We start from the raw sequence: 26,879 nt of genomic DNA, 5'->3' as shown, positions 1-26,879 counted from the left end.
AATTACCTTCCTCTGCAGAGGGTTTTCCAGGATTTCCTGTGTAACCACTTGAGCAGACTGATAAACTAAGCACCCTGTCTTTATTTCTTATTCTCCTTCCTAGGTGAGGCAGTCAGAGGCAAAGCCCTTCCCTGATATTCCCTGCCCAAACTCACAGCTCGATCGGTTATTGCCATAAGGGGTTTAAAATCTGCATGAGACTTCTACAAATCTTTTCTTTCTTACAGGGGTAGATGATATTTATGGTGTGTTTAGCAGCTGTGGGGAAAAAGGGACCGAAAATTTATGATATCCTTCCCACCCTGCAGTGTCTGGGACATTTTCAAAAATCTGGAAATGCTCAGCATTTTAGACGAAGGCACTCTGAAAGGCTCTCAGTGCAGCAGCCAACATTTGCTTAATGTTCTGTTAATATTTAAACAACAAATCTGTCAACAGATTAATTGGCACTGTCACTTTCCAGCAGTTTTATGGGTACTTCAAGCCACTAGCAGTCTATTCCTAAAAGGAAGCATGTAACATTTAAATATGTATGCATACGAGATAATAGGAATATTAAGCATCCTGAGGAAAAGCCGTAATCACTATTATGCTGTTCTTGTGCTGAATTCCCAATGCTTCCAGCTTTCTCTGGAGAGGTGTTGGCAGAAAGACGCGATCAAAGGTCTCTAGAAATTACTTCAGCACTTCTTCCCATGGCAGGGGTGCCATGAATAGCAAGGGCCAAGGATCATGACAGGAGAGAGGAAGACGGATAATGTAGGAAGCCATTTTAGACATCCTGCCCTCTTCTGCTGCTGGAATACATGTAAGATGGATCAAACTGGGGCCCCCAGCACAAGAAGGATGTGGACCAGTTAGAGTAGGGCCAGAGGAGGGCCACGAAGATGATCAGAGGGCAGGAGCACCCCTCTATGGAGAAAGGCTGAGAGAGCTGGGGAAGTTCGGCCTACAGAAGAGAAGGCTCCAGGGAGACCTCATTGCAGCCTTTCAATGCCTAAAGGGGGCTTATAAGAAGGATGGAGAGGGACTTCTTTCTTGGGTAGATAATGATAGGACAAGGGGGAATGGTCTTAAACTAAAAGAGGGGAGGTATGGATTAGAGGTTAGGAGGAAATTCTTCACTCAGAAGGTAGTGAGGCACTGGCACAGGCTGCCCAGAGGAGCTGTGGATGCCCCATCCCTGGAGGTGTTCAAGGCCCAGCTGGATGGGGCCTTGGTCAACATGATCTAGTGGGTGGCATCCCTGCCTATGGCAGTTAGATGATATTTAAGGTCCCTTCCAACCCAAACCATTCTATGATTCTATGAAATTACACCCAATTAATTATAGTACTCTACCCTATCCAAGTCACAATCACTTGAAGAGTGATTCATTTCAACTTGTTTACCATCTCATACTTGGGCATTTCTTCTAATTTGTTGGTCAGGTTTTCTGAAGTGTCACTGGTGACAAAGTTGCAGAAAAAGGTAATTCTTGGACACTTTTTTTAGGATGCCACCTGTCATTCTCTGAAGACTCTCCTATCCTTTTTTCCAACTCATTGTTGAGGGAACTTGGATAATTAGATTTGGAATGATGCCTAAAAGCTGAAGTTAGGTGCAAGGAATCTTGTCTCAGGTATGTGGCAACACACAAACCCTACTTAAATAATCTGGCTTTGCCACCCCTGCTTTGACAGCGACAGCTAATTATGGGAAGGATTCAGTCAGATGGACAAAGATTAATGCATGCACTTTCTCAGATATGATCAGAGCTAATAGACTGAGGTCAATTTTGCAAGACTGATAGAAGCTGCCAGTGCATAATCCCATTGCTCTGCTCCATAAGCAAACATGTACCAATTTCAAGAGCAGTGATGCAGCCTTATTTGCTCTGCAGAGTGCTAAAAACACATAAGAGTGGGACAGAGAAGAAAACAGAAATAAAAATGAACAAACAAACAAAAACACTGAAGACCCTAAGTGATCCTTCACAAAACTTACTTTGTTCTCATTCCCTGGTAAATCCATTAGCTTGCACTTAGCACCATCCTTTGGTCCAATGTTTAGTGGCAAAATAAATTACAGCAAATTATTCAAGAACTCATAAAATACTATTTGGTTTCCACTGTTTGATTATATAACCCATGAAAGCTATTACACTTCCAAAAAGAGGTTGTTCTGTTCCTGGCCTCACGAGTATTTTTAGAAGCAATTCATAGAGATTTGTGAGTGTGTGTGTGTGTGTGTGTGTGTGCGCGCGTGTGCACGGCAACGTAAGGAACATAACAGTTGTGTGGTGTTGCTGTTCCACTACAAGGAGCTTAGGGAAGGTTTCTGATAACCTTCCACGTGTTTATCCTGGAGCATTTCTTGTTTGCACTGTAGTTTAGATGGGGATAATCATAATCATTTATATGTGTATATAGATATTTATATATATAAAGTACCTATCAACACATTGATAAACACTCTTTGGAACCACTCTGATGGCAGCGGTAAGAACAGAAGTTGGCTTGTTGTACCTTAGCACTTCTGTTTCCAAAATTGGTTGCAATTTGAAAAAAAAAAAATAAAAGCCCCAAAACTCTGCTATTTTGCTCTGTGTGCTTCATCACATTTCCTTGCTTAGCCAGAGGGTGAGTAAATGAGACATAGTTAGAGTTTACGTTTATAAAGATTCATAGCTTTAAATTTTCCCTTTAATTTCAAGCAATCAAGTAATACTTCTGTTCATTCAGCAGCTGTTCAGTGTCTCTTTGGTGAGGCAGGTATCTGTGCATTTGGGAGCTCAGACCATATTTCTGGAACATACAAACCAGAAGGATTTTGATATTTACCACTGAGAAGACTTTTTAACGTTTACCTAGTTATACTACCAAGCCATCACTCCTTAATTAATGACTGTTTTCTGGCTGCATCTGAGGTCTGTTTTGTCACTGGGGATGTCTGTAATTAACATTTAATTTAAAACTCAATATCATTATTTGGTTTTACAAGTGGCACCTTAACTGAAAAGTGAATTTAAAGAAAAAAAGCCAAATTTTGAGATATTTGCTGTTTACTTTTTTTCCCTTGTCGGACTTTTATTGAACACACTCTTTTCTCCTATAGTACAATATTCCAAATGCTACTAACTTTGTTCAAATGCTTGAACTTCAGAAATGGGCAATTTCTGACCTTCCAAAAATGTCTCTGATCCTCTAGGAGCTCATTACAGCTCCTCCTCCATTCAGTCTCTGCAACCACTTTCTCAGTTACGCCATTCTGATGTCACTTGTTAATAAATGTGTGAGGTGTCACGACCACTAGAGCTGGTTATTTAGAATAAAAGGCTATTATGTGTTTTAACAAAGGAGCTAATGAGATAGAGCTTTGATAATTACCTGCTATATTACTGTGAATAGATTCATTCTGTAAAATGTGTAAATTATTTAGGGACAAAAGAGACAAATTATCTCCTGGAGCCCCACATGGCTAGAAAGTTGGCACCATTCTCCCTTTGCCAAAGAGTTTTTCCAAATGAAGAAAGGAATATTACTTCAGGACTGTTAATTTTTCTGTTGAGGTGACCATTAAAATATTTCATTACTATTTTCCTTCTCCCTGTAGAGGAGATGAGAACATCATTGATCTGGGGATTTCTGACTTCAAATGAAAGACAGCAGTGTTGATGAAGAGATAGAAATACCAAGGATAAAGCAGGTGTGGTTATAATTAACATGTCTAGTATGTCCATCCTCATTGCTTTTCTGATCTGTGTTACAGCTTTAAGTATTAGCAGATCTCAGCTTTGAATTTACAATTTCAAGGTTTAAAGAGACATGGTTTCCTCTAAATTTTATTAGAGCTTAAAATACAATTATAAATCATGTATTAAATTACATTAGAATCTCTTTATATACACAGAATATTCCAGTTTGCTTTATCAGTATGAAAGATGGAGATGGCTTCAGCGTGATCTCTGAAATCTCCAATATAACAATTAATTCACCCAACACAAGCAACACAGTCAAAACAGCAATCCTTAAGTGCCAGCTGCAGCAATGAACTCCTTGAGAACCAATTTATCCTCAGAACATTTCACTCAAATTTGGCAAGTTTTATTTAAGGGAGAAATGAGAGGAAATGTTCTCTTTGCCGGATTGGTGAAGAAGAATGCGGTGAAACCATGCCCTTTGCTCTAAACATAGAATGAGACCCTGTTTACTGCATTTTGCAAGCACAGGATGCAAAGATGGTCTTTGCCCTAGAGATCATACACGTCGCCCAGGGAGGTTCTGGAGTCTCCATCCCTGGAGATATTCAAAGCCTGTCTGGACAATCTGCTGCAGTGGCCCTTCTTGAGCAGTGGGTTGGACTACAGGATGTCCAGAGGTAGGTGGCAACCTCACCCATCCAGTGATTCTGTGGCATTATATACAGCCACAGTACAACACAGAAAACCACTATGAATTTAAAATAAATTGATGTGTTTGTCACCATCCCTGGGGGTGTTCAGGTGATTAGGTGGTGATTAGGGACATGGTTTAGTGGGTCACATTGGTAGTAAGGGAATGGTTGGACCAGATGATCTTGGAGGGCTTTTCCAACCTTAACGATTCTGGGATTCCATGATTCTATATCACCAAATTGCTGCTTATTTCCCCACAACAGATCTGGTGGGTATGAGTCACCTTCATTGAAGGACTCAACGTGTTGCCTTAAACCACACTCGCAGAGTTGATGTGTCAATGTATAGTTGTACAGCTTTTGTACAAAAAAAAAAAAATCTATGTAGCTAGTTCTTACAGTTCAGTTGACGATCAGCAATTTATTAAAATGAACCCAATCAGGGCATGTTTGTTGCCCTTACCTGAGAAGAATGGAGCATGTGAGTCGTACTCTAAAAACTTGTCAAGCATTGATATATAAGGGGGAAAACAGGAATCTGTTCTAAGAGAATAAAACCTAGAAAGCAATCTAATATACTTGCAAGAAGATTTTAAGGTAAGAATGAATATATATATGGAACTTATTATTATTATTATTTTGGGGAGTAATTCTGAAGAGATCTTCCATGAGAAATATAACAGAACTGGAAGGAGACTTAAAGAATATTCCTTTTCCAGGACAAGCAGTTATTCTAGTATAAGCAGGTAGAATGAAGCGAGACAAAGAAATAAAAGTTAAATAACAAAAGAATTAACCTTAATTTACCCTAATTAACCTACAGATAAATTGGTCTCTGCAACTATATTCTGCCATCACATTATGGTTTTTAGAAGTTATTTTTATTGTCCAATCCATCTTCACTTCGACTTTCTTTCTCAAGTCCTCATTACTATTCCGCGGCTCAATAGCTTTTTTTTCACTGGACATGTTAAATGGTGGAAAAATAAAATGGATCAATACAGCGACTCAATTAATTCCTCATCTTAAATTCTAATAAAATCAATTTGGAGAAGTGGTGTATCATTAAGCTTACATCATAATGCAGTAATTAGAAACAACTTTCATCTTGCCAATTCCTTTGAAGATTTTAATGGCAATCAATTAAACATGCCTTGCTTCTCCATTAAAGATTTTCAAAATGGAAATGGGATGAGATGTTAAAGATAAGCTGGCTGATTACACAAGCATACCACCCATCCCCATTTCAAATATTCACCCCAGAATATGCAAAGTCACCATTAAAAAGTTTGCGTAAATTAAATCCCCTTCTCATAATAACCAACAGTACGTTCTCAGTTAATACATCATGTTTTAATAGAATTGTACAGAACTTTCTGATTTGCATATTTACTAAATGGAAATTTTGGTGTGGCTCATTGTGATCAGTCTGGTTTTTAGGTTTACAGACAGCCACTTTTAGAAGTTTAGCTAGATACATATTAAAAGGATGCAATTTAAGATTCACTGTCTACTATTTAAATACCTCTGCAGATTTTAAAGAGAAACGGAGAAATAGTGCATATGCAGATTCATTAATACTAACAATTATATTTTCAGTGGTGATTGCCTTTGTACTTGGTGATGCAAAAACAATGCAAAAAGACAGCACTGGGCTCAGATCACCTACAGTCTAGGCAGAAACCACCAGGTGCCTCTGTTAATTCTTCTGCCAAGGCTTTAAACCCAGTAGGTATTTGCATTCATAAGGAAAACACGCACACCTATTCAGTGGTTGAACATCTAATTAGTGACCACAGTTCTCCCCTGCTTCTCTCTGAAAGCAGAGAAATCCAGCTTCCATCATTGTTCATGTTTCACCTTATTGAAATGCAGCAGCATCATTCTGACACTGAGATGTCAGCACTGCACATGCTGTACGTGGTGAAGTCCCAGTAGGACTGAGCACAACAGGCATCTCCACACCACCATCTCTGTATTAGCACCCCATGCACCCCAGATACAGCACTTGGCTTTTTTTGTTCTTTGTTTTTTTGGTGGGGGGTTGCTAAGTTGCTCATATCTTACATATTAATGCTTGCACAACAAATCATCATAAGCAGATCAGAAGTATTGCCACTGAGATAATCACAGGAGAATATATGCTTTGAATTAATTCTAAAACCTGAATACCACTTATTGTCAAGCTCACTACATGGTCTTTTTATGTTATTTTTATTAATTTTAAAAAATGTGTTCTTTCTACAGTGAAAGAAAATAAAGAAGCCACATTTAAGTAAAAACCACTTCCAAGAAATGAACAACTTGTTCTTTAGTCCATGTCATCAAATTTTTATAGATAAAGCTATTTTGGGATATGTCAGTTAAAGAGACCTCATTGTGCCTACATTTGCAGTCAGCCTGAGTATTGATTAAAATATGAAATGTTATAATTAAAGTTCATTGGAGTTAGATTTCATAAAAAGTTATACTTTTGTTGAAAATGTAAACCCAACTTCTGTCTAACAGTTTTAAAACTTCTTTCCTGAACATTTTATGAAATATTAGTATGTGTAAACAATTCTATTTTTAAGTTTTCCTGAACCTTCTTGCATTTCAAGCAGAAAGTGAAAACTTTAAAAAAGTGTTCTAAGCAGGAGGGATTTAATACAGTGATAGTGAGGGGGAAGAGGGACAAGAACCAAAGAGAAAGAACAAAACCAAAAATGGAGAAGAGGAATATTTCATAGTTCAAAAGATAGCAACTTCAAAGAAAACAGTTTTAAAAGTATTTATGTAAAACAATTCCAAATAAAATTGCATTCTTCAGTCAAAACAGACAGCAAAAGGAGCTATCTTTCATTTATGTTTCAGAAACTGGTATTGGTGTTAACTTAGCCTGGCCTTCATTTGGATTTTAGCAATACTTCTATTTTTGACACTGAAGGATCAAATGGTAGGAAACCACCTTTCATTCTTCTTGAGTACTGGTTTTTGCACGCAAGAGCATATTCTATTTTTACTATAGAAAATTGCTCCAGACAGCCTCGGGTTTAAAGTCAAGCATGTTGTAGGAGAGTATGCAGATATCTGACAAACCAACTCCACATGGGTGCCATGGGGTGTTACAAGGAAGCAATGGGCAGAAGGGGCTGGTGGAAAAGGCACTGCAAGACATCAGGAAGGCAAGGAAATTCAAATCAAAGGCAATTCTTCTGGAAACCAGCTTCTCGCTAGAAAGAAACCCAAGTATCCACCCATGGAAGAGATCAGGATATTAATGGTTTATGGGAGTGGAGCCATTCTCAAAACAGAAAATGTGGGACATACTATATGACTTGCAGACATTTCCCAGAAATTATTAGCAGCTGCATCTTCTAGGTCATTGTCTATGCTACTGATATGTTAAATAAATGTGCAGCAGGATGTGGCTTAATTAGTCTATTACAACAGGAGGCAGAACTCCTGTGCACTTCTAGAAAGACACAGCACTAATTTAAAAGTGACCACCCCCCATGGCAGGTCCATCACTGAGTTAGGATTTTCCAGACAGAGAATAGATAGCTGTTTACCCAGAAACTTCTGGAAAAATCAATTAGACCAAGTTAGCAGCTGAACTTGGTTCAATTAACCCTGATACACAGTCTGCACTCAGAGAGAAAGCAATTGCAAGGGGCATTTTTCATCCCTGAAGAAACTATTTGCTTGCAGAAGTCCAACCACAAGTCAGGTACTGGATGTACAGCCCTCAACCTCACAACTGACTTGCTGGTCAAGGAATTAATTCAATTCAGACTCAGCTAGGGCACCAAGTTGGTTTTGAATTCCCACCCAAAACAACTTTGTAGATACTTTTGAAAAAGTCTTTTCTGCAGCTCTGCCCTGCTAATGTTTTTTATTTATTTATTTTTCGTCACAACACAATACCTGCTCTTTGTGAAAAGAGTAGAGATACCCCAGATTTCTCCTGTTGTCCAGCATAATGAAGCTGTTTAAGTGACAACAATTGACCTTTTTTTTTTTTTTTTTTTGCCATTTCCATGCACACCAGCTTCTCCTCCCTGCTCAGCAGCAATATCCCTCAGAGATGCTAGGGGTCAGCACACATCCAGATGGTGGTTGCTCTCCAGCAATGATATTAAGGCCTGTTATCACTGTGAAAGACATATTAATTTGCTAATGAATTGAGTCTGTCACTGCTGCAAGATTTGCAGGATGCTGATTTCTAGGAGGTTTGAGGAGACCCAAAGACATAGCTTTTCTCATGCCAGGCCTGTTGCATTTTGTTGAATACTGTGGTTGCCCACATCCTTCTTCTAGAAGTAGCTAATGAATACATTCACCAGCTATCCCCTGCAGCTGGGAGCAGGATGGGAGAGAGAGAACTGAAAGCAGGAAAACCCCATGGCTGGGATGCAAGCACCAATAATAGGCCACTTCCAACAGCATACACAGGGATTTGTTGGGCTTGAGGTTCACACTAAATATTGTGATAGCAGTCTAGCTGGACAGCATCTAACACAGATGGCCATTGATATATCGAGGAGGGGACGGTTAAAAAATACTGTTCATTTGCAGAGAAAATAATTGGAGATCTGATATACTGTGTTTCATGCATCTATTCAAGAATTGCAATCCAAGTGGCCTTAATGGTATCATCAGTCACTACAGACACTAGGAGAGACGGCAAGATAAGGCTGATACAAAACATAAAGCCATAAATATCCGAGCAATGTTTACCTTCCAAATATCTGCTGTGGGATATTCACCAGAGTCAGAATTTCATGCTGACGTCCCTTAAGAATTTCATAACGGGGCTCGTGGGCTATTGGCCGTTCTTTTGTTATGCTCTGGAGAAAAATCAAGCATGAAGGGAAGATTATTTGAAACTAGAAAGAAATACCAGTATTTCTTGCTGTTATTTACATTCCCACTGAGTATCAAAGTACTGTGCATGTACTCTTCATGTCTGTGGCATTTCCAGCCAGATTTCTGGGAATCCACTAGTAAAAAAGTACAACAAGTCTTCTACTCTTCATTAGCAGAAAGAGACAATTCAAATTTTAAAACAGAAGTCGTACAGAAAATTAATTATCTAATGTTTAAAAGTCCCACAGGTGCTGTTTCACACCCTTAACCTAATGGCATATGAGAGTCTCTGATTAGAAGATGAATTTTTATGTATGTAATGACCTGAAAAACATTGGGGGAAAAAAGAAAAAAAAAGAAAAAGAAAAAAAAAAACCAAGAGCTTTCTAGTCTGATTTTATCTTCAAATAAACATCCAAGGCTCTTAAAGAAGCCCACATTGTGCAACCATGTAATCCACTTGTAGCCATGGCACAAATCCTGTTTTCCTGAAGAAGCAACAATACAGGAAAAACAGAGAAGGAAAGGGATTTCAGGGAGGGAAGTAAATTAATGGATTCTTTGAGAAAGGAATGCAAAAGCATTAAAGAGTTTAACTTTGAAAAACACTTACAAAAAGAAAGCAAAAGTCTACAGAAATTATTAAAACATAACTGGGAAGCTGCATTTCCTTTAAAAGAGATGTGTAAGAAAAGGCTAGACTACCATGGTATCAATCCAAGTCAATACCCTCTTGAGGAAACGGCTTGACCAGATAAGCCCTCAAAATCTTTTCTAGCCTAATAATTCTACAGCATTCTCACACTCTTCTTCACCTCCTTTATGCCAACTAAAAAAAAAAAAAAACCACTGAATCTGCGCAACAACAATTTTACATGTCTGGTTTCCAGCAGAGGAAGGAGTTTCTCCATGCAGGAACTGAAGGAGACCACAGAGGATATTTTCTGCAGATCCATGTGCTGTGGAGAGCATTGCACGGATCCAATAAGCTATTCTGAGCAGGGCAACTGCCAGCACCACAACCTGGACAGGTGGCCATAACTCAGCCCTTGGGTCAACTAAATTTTATCTTCCACAACCATGAACTTGTGGCTGAGATGTCACATTCATATAAGGAAAGATGTTGCCTGCAGGCTGTGAGAGGAGATTTTTCTCTGCTGTCCATGTGAGAGCCTATGCATAAGGATCAGATTTTTTTCATGTTGTTTTCTTTTAAACAGAACAAATTACGCTCCTTGTCTATTTTCTGCACATGGAGGAATTCTTGTGCCAGGGAATGGCTAAGATAACAGCCAGCCAGAGGGTGATGAACTATATAAATGTTAAATATTATATATTACTTTTATTTATGCCTCCCATAATGATATTCCTTCCACTGTCTCTTACAGCCATGCTATAGTATAGAAGGGTCTAGGGATCCATGGTATAGATCACTTGGTTTTCTCTCTTTGGCCAGGTTTACTGGGTTAGATCCTGAACTGAGGGATTCAAAAGCAGGAGTGCAGTGAATTTCAAGTGGTAAATCCATTCTGGAAGTAAAAACCAATATTGTGCTCAAGGTCCTCCTTCTCCCCAGCGGTGGTCGATGCGTGTCCCACCACACCGTTAACATAGTCCATTTAGAAACCAAACCATCTTGAACAGCAGCTCATTAATATTGCTGAATTCTTTACTTTTTTTATGAGGGCATGTTTGTGTATGATTTACCTGTTCATGAAGCCTCAGTAGACTTGCACAAGGATTTGACTGAGGCTAAGGAGAGCAAATGGATTTATCTGCCCCTAGTAGCCAGTCTTCCTCCCTCACTCTCACACCTTCTCCACTCCTACTGATTTTAGATGTATATTGCATATCCCTGAGGGCTGATTTAGTGCAGCAGTACAGGTTTGGGAATGAAAAACAGGCACAGAAACAGCTCTGATGCATGGAGGGGGCAGCTTGCTGCATGCTTGTACTGTTTGCAGTGGGCACCTGAGCTGGGAGTGCTGCTCACTTGTCATCAAACCCTGGGTTAGCCTTCATAAACTGGTCTCTACAGACCTTTGATGGGATGAAGACTGGCTCAACCTCTGTGGCAGTGGCTGTTTTCTTGAGGAAAAAAGAAATATAACTTGGAAACAAAGTCACAAGAATGAGAAGTTTTCCACTTCCTTCACAATGTAAAAGTCTGTGAGATTTGTGCCCATGAGGCTTTAAACACCTGTGACAAGCAGGACTCCAGGAGAAGCCTCTAGAGAAGCCTGTAGTTCTCCCATATCTCTCCCAGTTTATCAAGGAAAGCAGGAATAGAGCAAGAAAGTGCAAGGCATCTGCTTCTGCCTTGTCCTTCCTGCTATTTGATGATGTTTGCTTTCCTATGGCTAGCAGACAGAGAGTTTAGGGATATGATGGGAAACAGCTATTGACTCTTCTCATAATTATTTATATATCACTCAAAGCATACAGATTAGTGAAAATATAGATTTTTGTCAGTGCCTACTTCACAGACAGAAACAGCCACAGGAACTTCACTATTTTCTGAGATGACAGGAAAAATAAAAGACATGTCATTGTGCCTGCTGAGTCTGTTGCAACGCGCATTTCAATTACTCCTGTCAATGAAAACATCTTATCATGTGTTTAGTAAAGAATGAACAGCTCACCTCGCCTGACCCCAGATTTCCTTCTCTTTTTATTAATCAGCACAGTTGGCAGAAATATTCTTGATTTTCTCCATGAGTTCTGATATTGATTTGAATTAAGTGCCTGTATCTGAGGGGGAGCTGAATGGAGAGAATGAAAATCAGTTCAGATCTCCCAGCAGCCAGCTGCTGCTACCCCCCTTCTCTGCTCCATTGTCGGAGGGTCTGAAATTCATCAAGAGGTACACCACTCCTTTTTAGAGGACGAAATGAAAGAGTTTAAATCCAGAAAGAAACTATGTCCTTTCTCCACCCCACATGGAAATGAAAGAGATTGAAACACTGAAGGCATCAGAAGAATGAAGCTTCTATTTTTCTCTAGTGCAGAGACTGCAACCCCATGAAGTTTCCAGAAGGCATTCAAGCTCATCTTTCTGACCATCTTTGCCAAAAAAAAAAAAAGTTCTGCTTAAACTAGAGAGATGCAATTATGCTAAATTGTGCAAAGGTAAATGAGACTCAGCCATGCACGAGGGCCTTAGAAGAAGAAAACGGGGCAGATCCTGTGGTTTCCATGGAATTAGTCTTCATGACAATCAATTTGATCTGAAAAGCTGGGTTGTGAATTCTTTCAGAATTTTATTATTATAGCATCAGGAAATTGCAATGACTTGAGAGGCTATCCACAAGCCAAAAACACTTTTACTTTCTCAGACATTTTTGCAGCCTTTCAACAAAATTTAGGGATTAAAAGCATCTGTCTTTGGGTGTGCTATCCATTTTCTGAGTTTTGTTGTAAATGCTGCTAACTGATTAAGCATGCTGCTTTTATTTATTTTTTTCTTCAAGAGCTGTCAGAAGTCCTGGCTTTTTACCACCACCACCACCTGAAGTTTCTTTGGGTGTTAATAGGTAGAATAATGAAGAGGTCTTATATATGACTAGCAGTTAGAGGTCTAGAAGGAGGGATGAAACACTAATGGATCCCTAGAGAAACAGAGAATAGGGAATAGTGCTGTACTCTTGCCAGCAGAAGAAAACACCATAAAGGCATAGGGAAGCTGTAAAATGACCCAAGGTACATATAACAATAAAGTACAGTTGAAAGCAATGCTGATGGGACATTGGAGATAAGGACTAGATAGGGTGGTGAAGGATGAAAGAGTGGAAAGAACATTTTTCTGAGTGCTTTTGTCCATGTTGATAATTTGCTTAAATTAATCTCTATGTAAATGAAAAGCTCACTATTTTATTTATTTGGAGGAGGTTTCTGATCTCTGTGCACTCAAAGACATACGTATGCAAACACAAGTACACAGATCCCAGAATCCCAGAATCCCAGACTGGTTGGGGTGGGAAGGGACCTCTGGGTCCATCTGGTCCAGCCCCTGCTCAAGCAGGGCCACCTCCAGCAGGGTGCCCAGGACCACATCCTGGTGGATTTTGAAGGTCTCCAAGGAGGACACTCCACAACCCCTCTGGCAACCTGTGCCAGTGCTCTGTTAGCTGCACAATACAGATGTGATTCCTGATGTTCAGAGGGAACCTCCTGTGCTCCAGTTTGTGCCCATTGCCTCTGGTCCTGGCACTGGGCACCACTGACAATAGCCTGGCTATGTCTTGTTTTCACCCTCCTTTCTGGTGTTTATAGACAGTGATGAGATCTCCCGCCCCGAGCGTCCTCTTCTCCAGGCTGCATGGTCCCAGCTCTCAGCCTCTCCTCACCACAGAGGTACTCCAGTCCCACCATCATCTTGGTGGCTCTCTGCTGGACTCTTTCCAGTATGCCCACATCTCTCCTGTAACAGAGGGCCCAGAACTGGGCGCAGTACTGCAGGTGCAGCCTCACCAATGCTGAGTTAGTGGAAGTATCTTAGGAAAAGCCAAGGGCAGGGCTGAGCTAAATCTCTTCCTCTTAGGTTTCCAGGGGACTGGAAGTTAATTGAAATAACCTGTCAGTGTCTTTGTCAGCTTACATACTCCCAGAAAAGTAAAAACTGATGAATCCATGGGGGCTGGAAAGCCTGGAGGAGCCTGGAGAGATCTGAAATTTCAGCCACCGCAAGCACAGGTCAACCTGAGCTCAGCTCTGGGACTTACCTCTGGAGGCCAGCCTGGTAGAGCTGACAAACTATTTATACCCTCTGCTTTCTTCTACCAGCAAAACAACTGGGACTTCCTAGCCCAGGAAGGACTGCTGTTTTACAGTCAGGGAAGCACAACACAGGTATCAGCACAAGGGCAGTGTCTCAAAGAAATTAGTTGGTGGCCAGGGTATGCCATCTCCCCATCCAATCTTCAAAAAAATCTCGAATGGAAGTCAGGACAGATTTTTCTCTATGTGTTATCACACCTGGTCCTTTTTCTTCCAGTCTCCTTGTCTGCCTGTGGCTAGGCTCAGACTGATAATGAGGTCTCCCCCTCTGTATCCTCAATGCTTTGTGCGTCACACTCTTTGAAGCCACCAAATCTAAGCAGGAGCTGTTGTTTTGCAAGCTTTCTTGTGCTCTTGTGGCTGTTAGCTATCTGTGGGTTCAGCTCACAACTTCCAGGCTATTCTGCACCATTCTCACAGAAAGAAATAAACAGTCTCTGTGACTTTTGTCCATGGCGTGCTGTAAAGGAAAGCAAATGAATTGTGAAAAATAAATAAATAAATAGAATTTTAGTCCCTGCAAACCTGAAAAGAGGAGGAATTGTCCAATTAGGAATGAGGTGAACCTAAGTTCATTAACTTTTTTAAGCCTAATGAAGTCCATGGGAAAGTGGAACTACAAAAAAATAAAAATAAAATAAAATATTATTATTATCATTATTATTAAAAAAAAATAAAAAAAAAGGTCATAACTGAACGTAATGCTATCAGGAAAACGAAAGAAAGAGACACGTGGCTAAGTTACTACAGCTCCACAAGCCATAGGCTACTCACAGACAAAAAATGAAACAAGTTTATGTTGACACAATTTACCTCTCACTTGCAATAAACAAAAGATTGTGCTGTGAGCGAGAATTGCATAGCTAACGCAGGGTGACCTCACTTGGCAGTTGTACCTCCACTTCCTGATGGAGCCTCCAGAATGACCATTTGGACAAATTATTTAAATATTGATACAATGAAATCTGGTCCCAGTGTCTGTTCCTTGAAATCATAGGAGAAAAAATAGCAATATCAGGAATATAACCCAAACCCTCTGTCTACATTTTTGCTTTTCATAGGGACCAAACTAGAACCCTACAGGAAAAAAAAAAAATCATAATAATGATGCAAAAAGTCCTGCCTGAACGCTACTATTGTTTCAGAACCTATTCACTTGATTTATTTTTTTTCCTGACAAACTGCAAATGCTTTCTGCCTTCCTCAGCCTTCATGCATAGCATATTTGTAGCAAGAGAGATTCCGTAGGCTAGGTCCATTCGGTTGGCTGTACAGCTCCGATCAGAGATTGTTTTAGATGAATAGAGACTGTCATTTTTAAAGTAACAGCTGTTGCTCCCAAAATTGGACATTTTCCAGCCAACCGCTGGTATGAACGGAAGCATAAATAGAATCCATTTAGAAGAGGCAAGAAACGAGGCGCTGGTGTCACAGGTGACAGCTGTCCTCGGTGCTGGAAGGAAGGTCAGGTGGCAGAAGTGTCCTCCCAGCTGCTGCTGCTTCAGCGATAATTGTCAACCTTATGCTTTGCGCCCGTGATTGCCTCAGGTAAATCGAGCCTTGGCACTTCTTGTCTGAAGAAAACTCACAGAAGAAATAACAGTTTTTTGCAAGCTGTTTATCCAAGCAGCCAGGAACTGGAGGACTTCACCCAGGAAAAGGTGCAAACGCTCCCTAAGAAGAGCTTCCAGAAATTAACCCTTTCATGGAGCCACAAAGCAGCTTCTTTACCCCCCAGTATGCTCAGATACTAACCGACTTGCTAAAAAATATGAGTATATTAAAATGGTTAATAAATCAGTGGGACAGTCTTATTCTTCTCTGAGGGGTTTGTATTCAAGGGTCATGTGTTAGCTGGGATACAGGGATTCAATGTTGTATTAACTGCTGTAAATACGTGTAATGTAAGTGTCAACACTATGGATGTCTGCATCTCTGGTGTTCTCCCTGGGCAAGATTCATTTACCCACAGTTATGCATCTCATACTATTTTGGGTTGAAATTATCACATTTCTGCTTTATCTGTAACTGTCTCCACCTGACTGAAGAATGGTCTGTGACATGCTTCTATGCAGATATTAAAAATTTAGAAGCTCCCAGACAGTTGTATGAATTCTGCCCTATACACCCCAGGACAACACAATTTCCAGTGGTCTAAACCAGCCCAAAAAGCTGGAGATTTCCTCCTGGAGAGTTACACTCAATGGTAGACTTCACACACTGCAGGAAAGCTCAGGCCAGCCAAGTTTCCTACCAGGAGGCCTTACTGGTCCAAGTCCCCCTGCTGAAGTCAACACTGGGACAGCATCCCTGTGAATGAGATGCTGTATAATACCAGTGGATCATCTGTAAGCCCTGCAAGGTTTATTTCACTTCTGAAAGAAGCCCTACACACCCTGAGGTCCCTCTCTTGGCTTGGCTACTTCTGACATTCCCCTGAGTTGTCTGCTGTTACCGTTATGTAGAAGTAATTTATCCTACATCCTACCTTACAGGATGTGGCCTGGCGATGTTCTTCCCAAATCTTCCCAAATAAATGTGTGTTATCCCCATACTTCTGGTTTTAGTGCCATTTACTAATAAGTCTACACTGAGACTTACAGACCAAATGAGTCTTGAAGTTAACAACTAGGAGGTTAACAAATTTTGAAGGAAAGTGTGAAAGAGGTCAACTGATGTTTTTCTCCTGGGGCCGCTGTCAGCTGACTAATAAAACTGGCCAACCCAAAATATTGCACCTGTTTCAGTCCAACTGCCTCATATTGTGGATGAGGAACTGAAGGTAAATAGCATGTCCAAAAGTGCCATGATCAAACAACTCAAGGAGCCTTTAGGCCCTCCAGTAAATGCCTCTACTATTGAGCCATTGCTAAAGCAGGTTTAACCAAACCTCCCCAAGATTGTCTCTTTTTTATTCCATGTGGAGGTCTTGCTATCTCCCAGAATAGCACTGCCTACTGTGGGTTCTGACCCATTCTCAGATAAAACACTTGTTCCATTCTGGATCTCCTGGACTTCAAGGACAGTATGTGCTGTCAGTGGTTGCACATACGATGAAAGATTCATGAGCTCTGTTTTGAAAGGACACGCCAGCCTCAAGCACAGTTCACATCTGGGTTTTGTTTTTGAAAGAGCTGAATTTCAGCATCCAGTAGTTGGTATCTCTACTGCTGAATAATAATACCAGATACTGTTGAATAATTACCAGATTGCCCCCAAGATCAGATAATAACTTCAAAAACATCAATGGGGAGAGAATCTGCTCACGGCCATGCATCCCAGATGGCTGCTTGCATCTGATCTTAAGGGTTCTCCCTGGCAAACAACCCCTTTTCTCCACTCCATGGGGGTTTGTCTGGCTGCCTTCCAGAAGAGGTCAGAACTGATGTGTGAAGGGTTCACCCACTTCATGGACCCAGAGAGCAACAAGCTTCTTCAGCTTACTTCTTGCAAGTGGTGGAGTGCTGTTAACTTCACAGAGCAAACTCCTTTCTGCCTCGCATGAAAACATTATTAGCTGAAACTCAGCACTGTATGAAACACAATGAACTGGGTTCCCAGATCATCTTTTCCTTCCCCGTTCTCAGTGACTGAACTATCCTGCCAGCTAATTTAGAAGGAAAATTCACTGCAAACAAAGGGAGCAAAACAAATGATTTTCCTTTCACGTCAGATGGCCTCCAGTTTCTCAATTCAAACCACGTCCAGGATACGCAACAAGTGGAAGCTCTTAGCATGGTCTTACAGCCATACCTGCTGGGGAAGGCTGCAAACAGGAAAGCCCTTATCATCTCTCCCACTTCATCATGTTCCCACTCCATGGGACCAGCCCATCACTTGCTGGACATGTGTTGGCTCTATGCCTTTTCTTTTCCAGTGAGCTCTTGGAAGTCTTTACGTCAAACTATAGGCAGTGTCATATCAGGCAGATATATGGGATAAGAGGTCCAGAACCATAAGGAAAGTGAATGGCACCATGATAGATATTGCAGGTGGAAATTCCTGTTATTGCACGTCAATAAAGGTTTATCTCTGATGTTCCATCTACAGAGCTATTGATTTCCCAAAGCCAACAAGTTTTGGCCACTGCTTCTGCTACTAGGCAAAGGAAAATGAGGCAATGTAACCATGGTCCTCGTGGCATGGTAGCTCTGCTACATAGGAAGGGGAAGCAGCAAGGAGAAATTTGCCCTTCTTGCTGCCTTTGACCTGCCAGCTCCTATGCTGTAACAGTGACCGACAACTTCATGTCAGTGTCTGCATAGTCACTCCTGTTTGATTGTTCAATTATAAGCAGCTCTGTGGAAGAGTGAGAAAAGGGAAAAGCGTGGGCAGGAAATGAGAGAGGAGGATTTGTCAAGAGGAAGAATGCTAATGTGCAGCTGGAGAGGGATGTGGCTAGAGTAAAACAATGACAGGGAAAAAAGAAAAAACAGAACAAAACACAAAGAGTGGTGAGGGGAACAAACTGCATATGGGTTTGTTATTTAATGAATCTTGTGCATGCTGATAATAGTGTTGGTTGGTCTTAATGAGGTCAATGTCCAGCGGGAACTGAAGGGAACCAGCCCTTTCATAAAGACCATCAACAGCATTGTCAACTTCCCTCCTTGCATTGAAGGACTCACTGGGAATTTATGAAATCATAGCTCCTGGAGAGAGACCTGTTGTCTGTGCACCTCACTGATGGCTTGAACATACAGGTGAGGGCATGAGGCTTGCTCCCTCCCTCCCTCCCTCCCTGCCTCCATCCATCCATCCATCCATCCTTCCATCTATTGCGACTCAATGGATGAATGCACTCTTCTGTCAGCCCGTCAGCTACTTTTCCCACTGCTGCATTTAATTCTTTACTGGAGATGAGAATACAGAGAAAGAGTCTTAGAATGGGAAATTGATTTCAAGTCAATCCATGGGTCAAGTTTAAAACAATCCCAAGGTGGTTCATATTGAAGCTGGGGAGATCCACACCATGTTGTAAGTTCTGAAAGTGGAGGGCATTCATGGGCGTTCTCATCCCTAGAGAGCCACTGATTTTACAGAATACTTAATAACAACCTGCAGGTCAGAAATTCCCTGAACAGAAAGTGGCTGGATGCCAGGAGAATACTGGAGGAAAATGTATTATATGCTTACCCTGTTCTTATATTTGGTATCACCCTGGGCCACTGTGAGAAACAGGGCGCTGGGTTACACAGCAAAAGTTGCCACCGATATTCTTCTGTTATTCCATGACCTGCTACATCCTTTGTGTAAGCAACACCCCCTCATCCCTTAGGTGCACACACAAACTCACAGCCCCTCACTCCAACACACTACCTTTGGGCTTTCAGTACGTCCCACCATCACAGTCACGCCTGTCCCTCAGACCCCTCTTTCCTATATTCCTATATTTTTCTTCTTCTAATATACACTTTTTTTCTGGTTGCCAGAGCTTCTTTTGTTACTTCCTAAATGTTATTTTTGTTGTGAGATGCATTGAGTACCTAGGAAATCTCTTGTACCCTTATCAAAGAAAGAAATCTATCTAAAGAAGATATATTTTCTTAGAAAACAGCTTGTACCCAGTCCAAAATAGGTCTACGGTACAAAATGACTTCCAATACCAAGGACTATCTTTGTCTCAGAAGCTGTTGGCCTCAGGCATCCTGTATAAACAGGAAACAAGTGTGACATGTAGAGGATGGTTTAGAGCATCTAGTTTGACAGTATATGTGCTAGAATAGACCAAATGGCATTACCACATTTCTTGTACTGGAAGGGAGGTGTATACGCACCCAGCTATCCATCATATGGTAATTTAAGCATTACCATCCTGGCATTGCAGCATGTTCCTTCAGGTTCCTACAAAATTTTCACTCTGGTGGTAAACATCACCAAAGCAGCAAATATATCCTCTCATGCAGCATTGTTGGGCATGGTTCATTTTTCCAAAAAATTATTTTCTAAAAAGGACTCAGATCCTGAAACCCAGTCAGGGCTGTGTGTGTTGGGAGGGGATGGAGGGCAAGAAGCCACACCGGTTAATGGATCAATGATGAATTGTGTGTGTGACCCAAGCCATTATTTTTGCCTTTTGTGGCTCAAATCTGAGAGCTGCCCCAGCAGAACAGCCATCCTCCCAGGGCACTGGCAAGTCACAAAGCTCTGAAAAGTGCACTTTCATGTGCAGAAACAATGGTAATTTTTAATCTGCCTAGCACTTCAGGGCTCTGCGCTGCTTTTCCTGCAGCCGGCAGAGGTAGGTGAGACCCTGCTGAGGATCTGCTGGCTGTGCTGAGATTGTATATGCAAGTCCACGCACAGCATATTTATTAAACAGGACAAGAGAGAGGAGAGCCAGTACATGACATGCAGATCAAAAGTCATAGGCTCAGGCTGCCCAATAAAGTCAAAGAGGAACCAGCTGGAACAGCAACCTGAAGCACTACAGGCTTGTTTCCTTCCAGTAGCAGCCACTGATGATGTATGGCCCTAAACTGTACCATGAGAAGGATTCAATGACCCCTGGGGGTCCCTTCCAGCTCAGGACATTCTATGATTCTATGAGTTTAGCTGAATATTTCTATTTTTTCCCATCATCCTACCACTTGAGAATGATGCTCAGACTTAAGCACATATTGGAGGGCCACCTTTCTTTGTGGCAACCCCACTGTATATGCAGTGACCCCATGGCTGCAAGATGTTTATAACTAGGACAAATACGTCTTCTCCATGTACAGTACCTGGACTGAACTGGCCTGTCTCAGCAGCTGTCTATTTGCACTTCTCATCCTGGGACAGTTCTCTGTCCACAGCCTCCTATGCTGTCCTCCTCAGTTTTACCCACCCAAGTGAAGCATGTGGGTGTCTGCTGTTGACAACAGGAGATCAAGGCAAGGATTCCTAAAAAATCATAGATAGTATAAGTCTAAAACTCCAAACGGTTTGGTCCAGAATCATACTTTTAGCCACTTTACCTTTTCTATCTCTAGATCCAAACATTGTCCTTGCACCCTTCTCTTTCAACCTTGTTCCCTGTTTACCTTCCCCAGATCTTTGGTGTCCCCAAATCTTATTTCTTCTTCTGGACCACTAAACCCCACTCCCACCTACCATTCTCAGCAACTTCCTTTCCTTGTGCTGACCCTCTGTGGTGTTCCATGGTGTTTCTTTTGTGTCCTTCAGACTGTCACATCCCCTGGCCTTGTGATGTCTTCATCTTGGCTTTAGTAACCTAGCTTTGCTTCTGCTGTAGCTCCAGATGTGACCACCCATGCTCCGATCAACAGCTTCTCCCACAGATATCCAGTGTTTGCACTCCTTGCACTTTATGCTGGATAAGCAAAGCAGAGTAAAAACAATTCAGGATAAGGGCTGTTTACAAATTATAGGCTTTGGATTTGGCTACTTGCTAAGGCAACATATCACTGCTTTTCAGCAAAAAGCAAAATCTGACTTTTTTGGCTTTCTGCATATGTTTCCACTGAAATTTTAATTTTCTAAATTAACTCCAGTCAGGCTGAGTTCAAAGCCTCTACAGGGCTTTGAACGCAGGAGGGGACACCGATTTTAGTACTGCCTCTGTTGTACTGCAGTGACTGAAATTAAATTATTGCACTTCTTCGTGTAGAAGTCTCCGAGATTTGTAAAGTTTCACTTCTTCATCGAGAAGAGTTGCTTATATGAATTAATTAGAGGTTTAGGACATGGAATTCCATCAGGAAAAAAAACAGAAAGATCCTTCTTGGGAAAAGGTTAATGACTTTTATAAGGACAGTCCTTGGCTCCAGCCTTTGCTGGAGGACCACTGTACCTGAGAGGACTACATGAAGCATACCAAGGGAATGGGAATTACTGATTTTGTTGGCAAGAACCCTAACTCCTGGTTTCTGTGTGAAGGCAGAGCTTCCTGCTTTGCCTTCTCTTATGCATGAGGATGGACTTCACATTACTGCTGTAATTTTTATGAGAAATCTCCTATAACCCTATGTTCCTGTAAGAGTTGTATCCACATTAGCAGAAGTCCTCAGTGAGTGGTAGGCAGCATTTCAGGACAGCCACAGCAGTTGAGTAGCGTATCCTTTAATATGCCTTCTAATCAGGGAAAGAATAGAGCAAAAATAGAGGAGGCAAGGGCCAAGGAGGGATGAAAACAACACAGGGCAACTTCAAGGGTATTCTGCAAAGCATCTGCGTACATTATGGGAAGAAAGTAAATGAAGAAGTTGATCTCAGCTCATGGAATAGGTCTACGTAAAAGAAGCATATCCAGCAGCATTCCCATGGGTCTGCACCATGTGCTAGGATCGCTCCTGCATTCGAGTTTTGGATAGCTCACTCACCAAGAACACGCTGAAGCCTGCTGAGTCAGGAGGCAGACCTGACACTTGTTTTACCTCCAGCCAAGTGATTGCCAAGCTAGGCAGAGGGAGCAGTTTGCAGAAAAACAAGTCCATTGACACTTCCTTAGCCAGCTTTGTGTTTTGCTGCTTTCCTTGCATGCATCCAGACATGCAGCCTCCTAATACTACACAGAGAGGAGTTGCACTAACTACAGTTCAATGGGATGGTTCACACGGGTTTCTGCAAGGCTGGGATGGGCATTAGTAGGAATTTTAGGTTTTTAGATGGCCATGTTCATTTAAAAAATTAGACATAATTTCTGACCAGTGTTTAGCTTTTGATCAAGTTGCCAAAAGAGAAGCAAAATGTATATTACTAAAAGAGGGCTGGCGCTCTACAGGACATAAAGAGAAGCTTTGAAGTCCACAAACATAATTTCAGGGAGAGAAGTAAATAATGAATACATTTTCCCTCCATGAGTAAGCAAACAGATGGGAAGCAATGCAGAAGCTTCAAAAGGGAAAATCATCAAGCTGTGCTCCAAAAAAAAGACCTGCAAGATCCATTTGGATGCGTCTCACTGGCTCATCAGACAGTGGCAACCCTACAAGCTGGGTGAAATCCTGCTTTGTGAGATGGAGCTTCAATTTTTGTCTTTTGGTCTTTTATCCTCTGGCTTCTCTTGTTTTTCTTGCAGAAAGAGAAGGAGCCCAGGATGGCCTCTCCCCAGCTCCTTTCCATGTAAAAACTGTAAAGCAGGGTGTGCTCTAAAAGGAACTGGGTTTGCCAAGCAGCATTCACCCCGATGCTCAGGACTCCTCTGCAGCTTGCCATACTCTGCAACTGACTTTTGTTTGTCATGTAACAGCCATAAAATATGAGCATGATCCCCCACCAGCACAGGAGTGGAAATTGCCAATTTGCTGACTCCTTCTTGGACTCTCACTGCTCCCTTGCACTGGAAGGTGGCACGTTGATGCCTCTCTGATGGGTTGTGTCATCCAGGGCAGTGGGAGCAGCCATCTCTGCAGCTTCCTGCCTCTGGCCCAGCCAGCAGGTCCTCCAGACTCCTCCACCTAAAGAAGAAAGCAGCAGGCATTCACCAGTTAAGCAAACAGCATCAGCAGACTTACCAGAAAACACGCATGTGCAGAGACGCTTACCCTTTGATCATAATGTAAGGGTCTTCAAGAAGTCCATAGGCTGTGATGCAGAAAGCTCATAGCAAAAGCTCTTCCTAAACACTCAAGCTCTCAAAATTAAGTAAATGGAGGTATCCCCAGAGAGAGCAGCATTTCAGCACAGGCTTAATAGTCTTAAAAGCTGATGAAAGAGGAATGAATGGCCAACATCCTATGTGCTTGCCATCCTACTCACAAAAGCCTAGTTTCCATGTTGATCAGGCACTAAACCAACACTGCCTTGCAATTTTAGCCCTCTTCACTATTGGTAGCTTTATTGGCTCAGCACTTGGTTGGAGAACCATGGATATGATGTTCCAGGCACATTACCTACACAGAGCCCCCCCCCAGAGCCTCAGACCCATCTTCTGAGACCCTCCAGTCACAACCAATTACTATTTCTGGAGGTTTCCCAAGCAATATTATGCATAGGATGATTGTACGTGCAGAGGGTTGAAAGTACATATTTTTCTTGGTTGAGGTTTCTTGGTTGCTCACACTCTGCTCAAATTTCTTATTCTAAGAATTCATTTCTATAAAGGGCACATTTCAGAGCAAATTCTCAATAGAAAATGTCTCTTTAGGAGGTATACTCATTACATATAGTATCAGGCAGGGATAAGATTATCTCACACTTAAGAATGACTCTGATACATTTCAGACAATATAACTACTGATTCTCATGCACAAACAATGGAGTAAACATGACAGATTATTTCATTGCTTTGAGAATTCCAGGTAGGAAGGAAAATAAATAAATTCAAACCAACCAGTGTGTGTTTTGTCAGATGAAATCAGGAAGGAATTATATTTTCTTTCTAAGAGTACAAGAGCATACTAAATACAATGAAGAGTTGGCTTTTGTCTTTTTTTGTTTGTTTGTTCATTTTTTTTGTTATTTTTTTAACAAGAAGGGAATAATAAATGCACACTTGCATCCACTGATAGTTTCTCTGTTGGCAGATACAACCAACAGCTTTCTCCAGTTAAGGACAGGAAATTGAAAGAAATCTTAGGGGGAGTAAGACAGGCATTAAAAAAAAACAAATGTATTCTGAGTGGCAGAAAGTCACTCAAAGTTTAATAACAGCAGGAAGACAGCCATGCAAAGTGTATGTCAGCTATGTATGTCAGCTATGTGCAATAGCTCTGATTTTTTACCTTTCAGATTGTACTCATCTGGTTTAAAAAAAATAATAATAATAACCCCAGAAGGCCAAAGGGGAATCATTTGAATGGTAGAGGTTGGATTAGAATAAATGATCCTTGCAAGAGAGTGGGAAACCTGCTTCAGGTGGGAAACTTGGAGACACTAAACAAAAGAAAAATGCAATAAGGGCATGTCAAAGGAAAACTCTTTGAATACCTTCAGCAAAGCACCACACAGCTTAGAAAACAAGAAAACCCAAGCTCCAGCTCTTGTGTTTCTTTCACCAAACAGCCAGCCTGCTTCATCTCAGCCTCCGGTGAAGGCTTTAGCCACACTGGCTGTGCCAGGCAGACAATGATCCCACGATCCAGGCCTTCAGCACATCAGTACTGTGAACGTTCATTCCCAGGAGACAGATGAAAATGGGAATAACCATCACTAAAACCGCAGCAGCTGCCTGCAAATCTCAGAACTCAACAAGCTGATTTCCCATTTGTCCAAAAGAAAAACACAGAACAAAATGAAGCCCCCACTCGGTTCCTCGTTCCATGACACCCAAGGCCAGGAAGCATTGCTGTTTCCCCATCACTGTGAACACTGATCTCTTCAGCTACACACTTGAAAATACACCTCACACTTCCCTAAAATGCAGAGCTCCTTTGTAGTCCCAAGCCCTACGGACAACTCCTTGTTAACCCACCAAGCACACGGCAGTAAGGGCTGGTTGTGGATGATTTTCCATACCAAAGGGTACAAAATGATTTAGAAGACTGTCTTCCAGAGGCCCAATTTCATCCTGATGGACAGGAATGTACATTGGGAAGGGATCCAGAGAATTCAAAATGTGGGAGGAGAGCAAGAAAGGTGAGAAGAAGCTGCTAAGGAGACACTAGCAGTGCAGACAAGCAAGTTGTTTGAGAGTGAAAGAATCCAGCCACCTTCCTTGAACCTATCCTGTACCAACAACCCTAATCCCAAGTGGCACTATACCATGCTTCTTATTTTAGTCATATCATCATATAACCACGTTTGCTGTGGGCAAGGCAAAAATGCAGAGACTTATCCTGGGCCCCATTACCTGCTGGTGGAACCTGGCATCAACAAACTCAACAGCTTGTATCCCTCAGGAAGAGCTGAGAGCTTCCTAGGGAGTTAGTCCAGCCTGAACACATGCCAGAAGTAAGTCCCGCAATGCTCATTTCATATGAATTTCAGGACAAATGCAGGACTGAGCCCAAAGCAAAGGCTTTCTATTCCTGAGTTTAGTTATAGAGCAACTTCCCAGGTTGGTCTGGTGAGCAGGAGCAACAGCTGCCTTTCAGGAGACCATTTGTCCTCTAAGACCCACAAGGTGTGGGCAATGCTCACTATCACTCTGCCCCAGCCATTGCCCTCCAGCTGCAGCCACCAGGAGAGAGAAAGACCTTGTGTATTACTGACATACATGTCATTGCTGCCCAGGGCATCCAGAAAGACCGAGCAATTGAACTGGCTGACCAGCTTAAGATGTGTCCATGCCCTATCACAGGAGTACAGGCCTGGAGAAGGATGGCTACATCCAGTTCTGTTCCCCCTTGGGGCAACTGCGTCGTATATTCCCTATCATAGCCCTACCATATGCTTATTTAGGGTTGATAATTGTATTCTTTCCCAAAAACACACTGCATTGTTTCGCCCCTGTCTGGCAGCTTCAGCGAAGCACTGGGGAAGCAGCCTGAATGAATGCATTTGAGCATCACATAAATTCTTGTAAGAAAAGGTTATGCAAATATTTCATCTGCACAGCAGCAGGCTTTGACCTCGGGGCAACCTCTGTGGCTGTGTTGTCTCTGCTAAAGGCTTTCAAGTACTCTCAGATCTGGCATGTGAGATTAATAGCCATGTAAAGGGGTTAGGTTTTGTGCAGAAACATTGCTGAAAGGCAGCACAGTGATTCCTCTGACTCAGTAGGAGAGGGGTCTTGCTATACAGCTACAGTTGGCCAGCGGGAGAATTTCAATCCAGCTCCAGCTTCAGTACGGCTTCCTCAAAGGCATTGGGGCACCCCATTCCCTATACAGAGATGTTTAAGGGGAGTAACTACATTCATATAATTACAGTCTCTGCCTCATCCTGGTCGTTGCTCCTTGGCTGGTGATCCCTGCCACAAATCCATTGCTTGCGCTGGAACAAGAGCACTGTCATCACATCTCGTCTCTAGGCTTTTCTGGGGAATTTATCCAGAA

The 26,879-nt window shown here is 41.8% G+C and overlaps 1 long non-coding RNA gene across 1 annotated transcript in view; it reads right to left on the bottom strand.

Annotated features, from left to right (window-relative positions):
• Positions 1-13,075: 13,075 nt before the first annotated feature.
• Positions 13,076-26,879, bottom strand: part of LOC121065009 — a 59,891-nt gene continuing 46,087 nt past the window's right edge. Inside the window, exons 5-8 of the long non-coding RNA XR_005816862.1 lie at positions 22,323-23,399; positions 21,094-21,313; positions 20,724-20,883; positions 13,076-14,458 (exon numbers count right to left, since the gene is read on the bottom strand). This is a non-coding gene — a long non-coding RNA (uncharacterized LOC121065009). The remainder of the gene's footprint in view (positions 14,459-20,723; positions 20,884-21,093; positions 21,314-22,322; positions 23,400-26,879) is intronic.

This window comes from Cygnus olor, chromosome 2 (assembly GCF_009769625.2).
Source record: "Cygnus olor isolate bCygOlo1 chromosome 2, bCygOlo1.pri.v2, whole genome shotgun sequence".
Taxonomy (NCBI): Eukaryota; Metazoa; Chordata; class Aves; order Anseriformes; family Anatidae; genus Cygnus; species Cygnus olor.
Note: the sequence above shows the minus strand (reverse complement) of the source record. Positions and strands in the feature narration are given on the sequence as shown.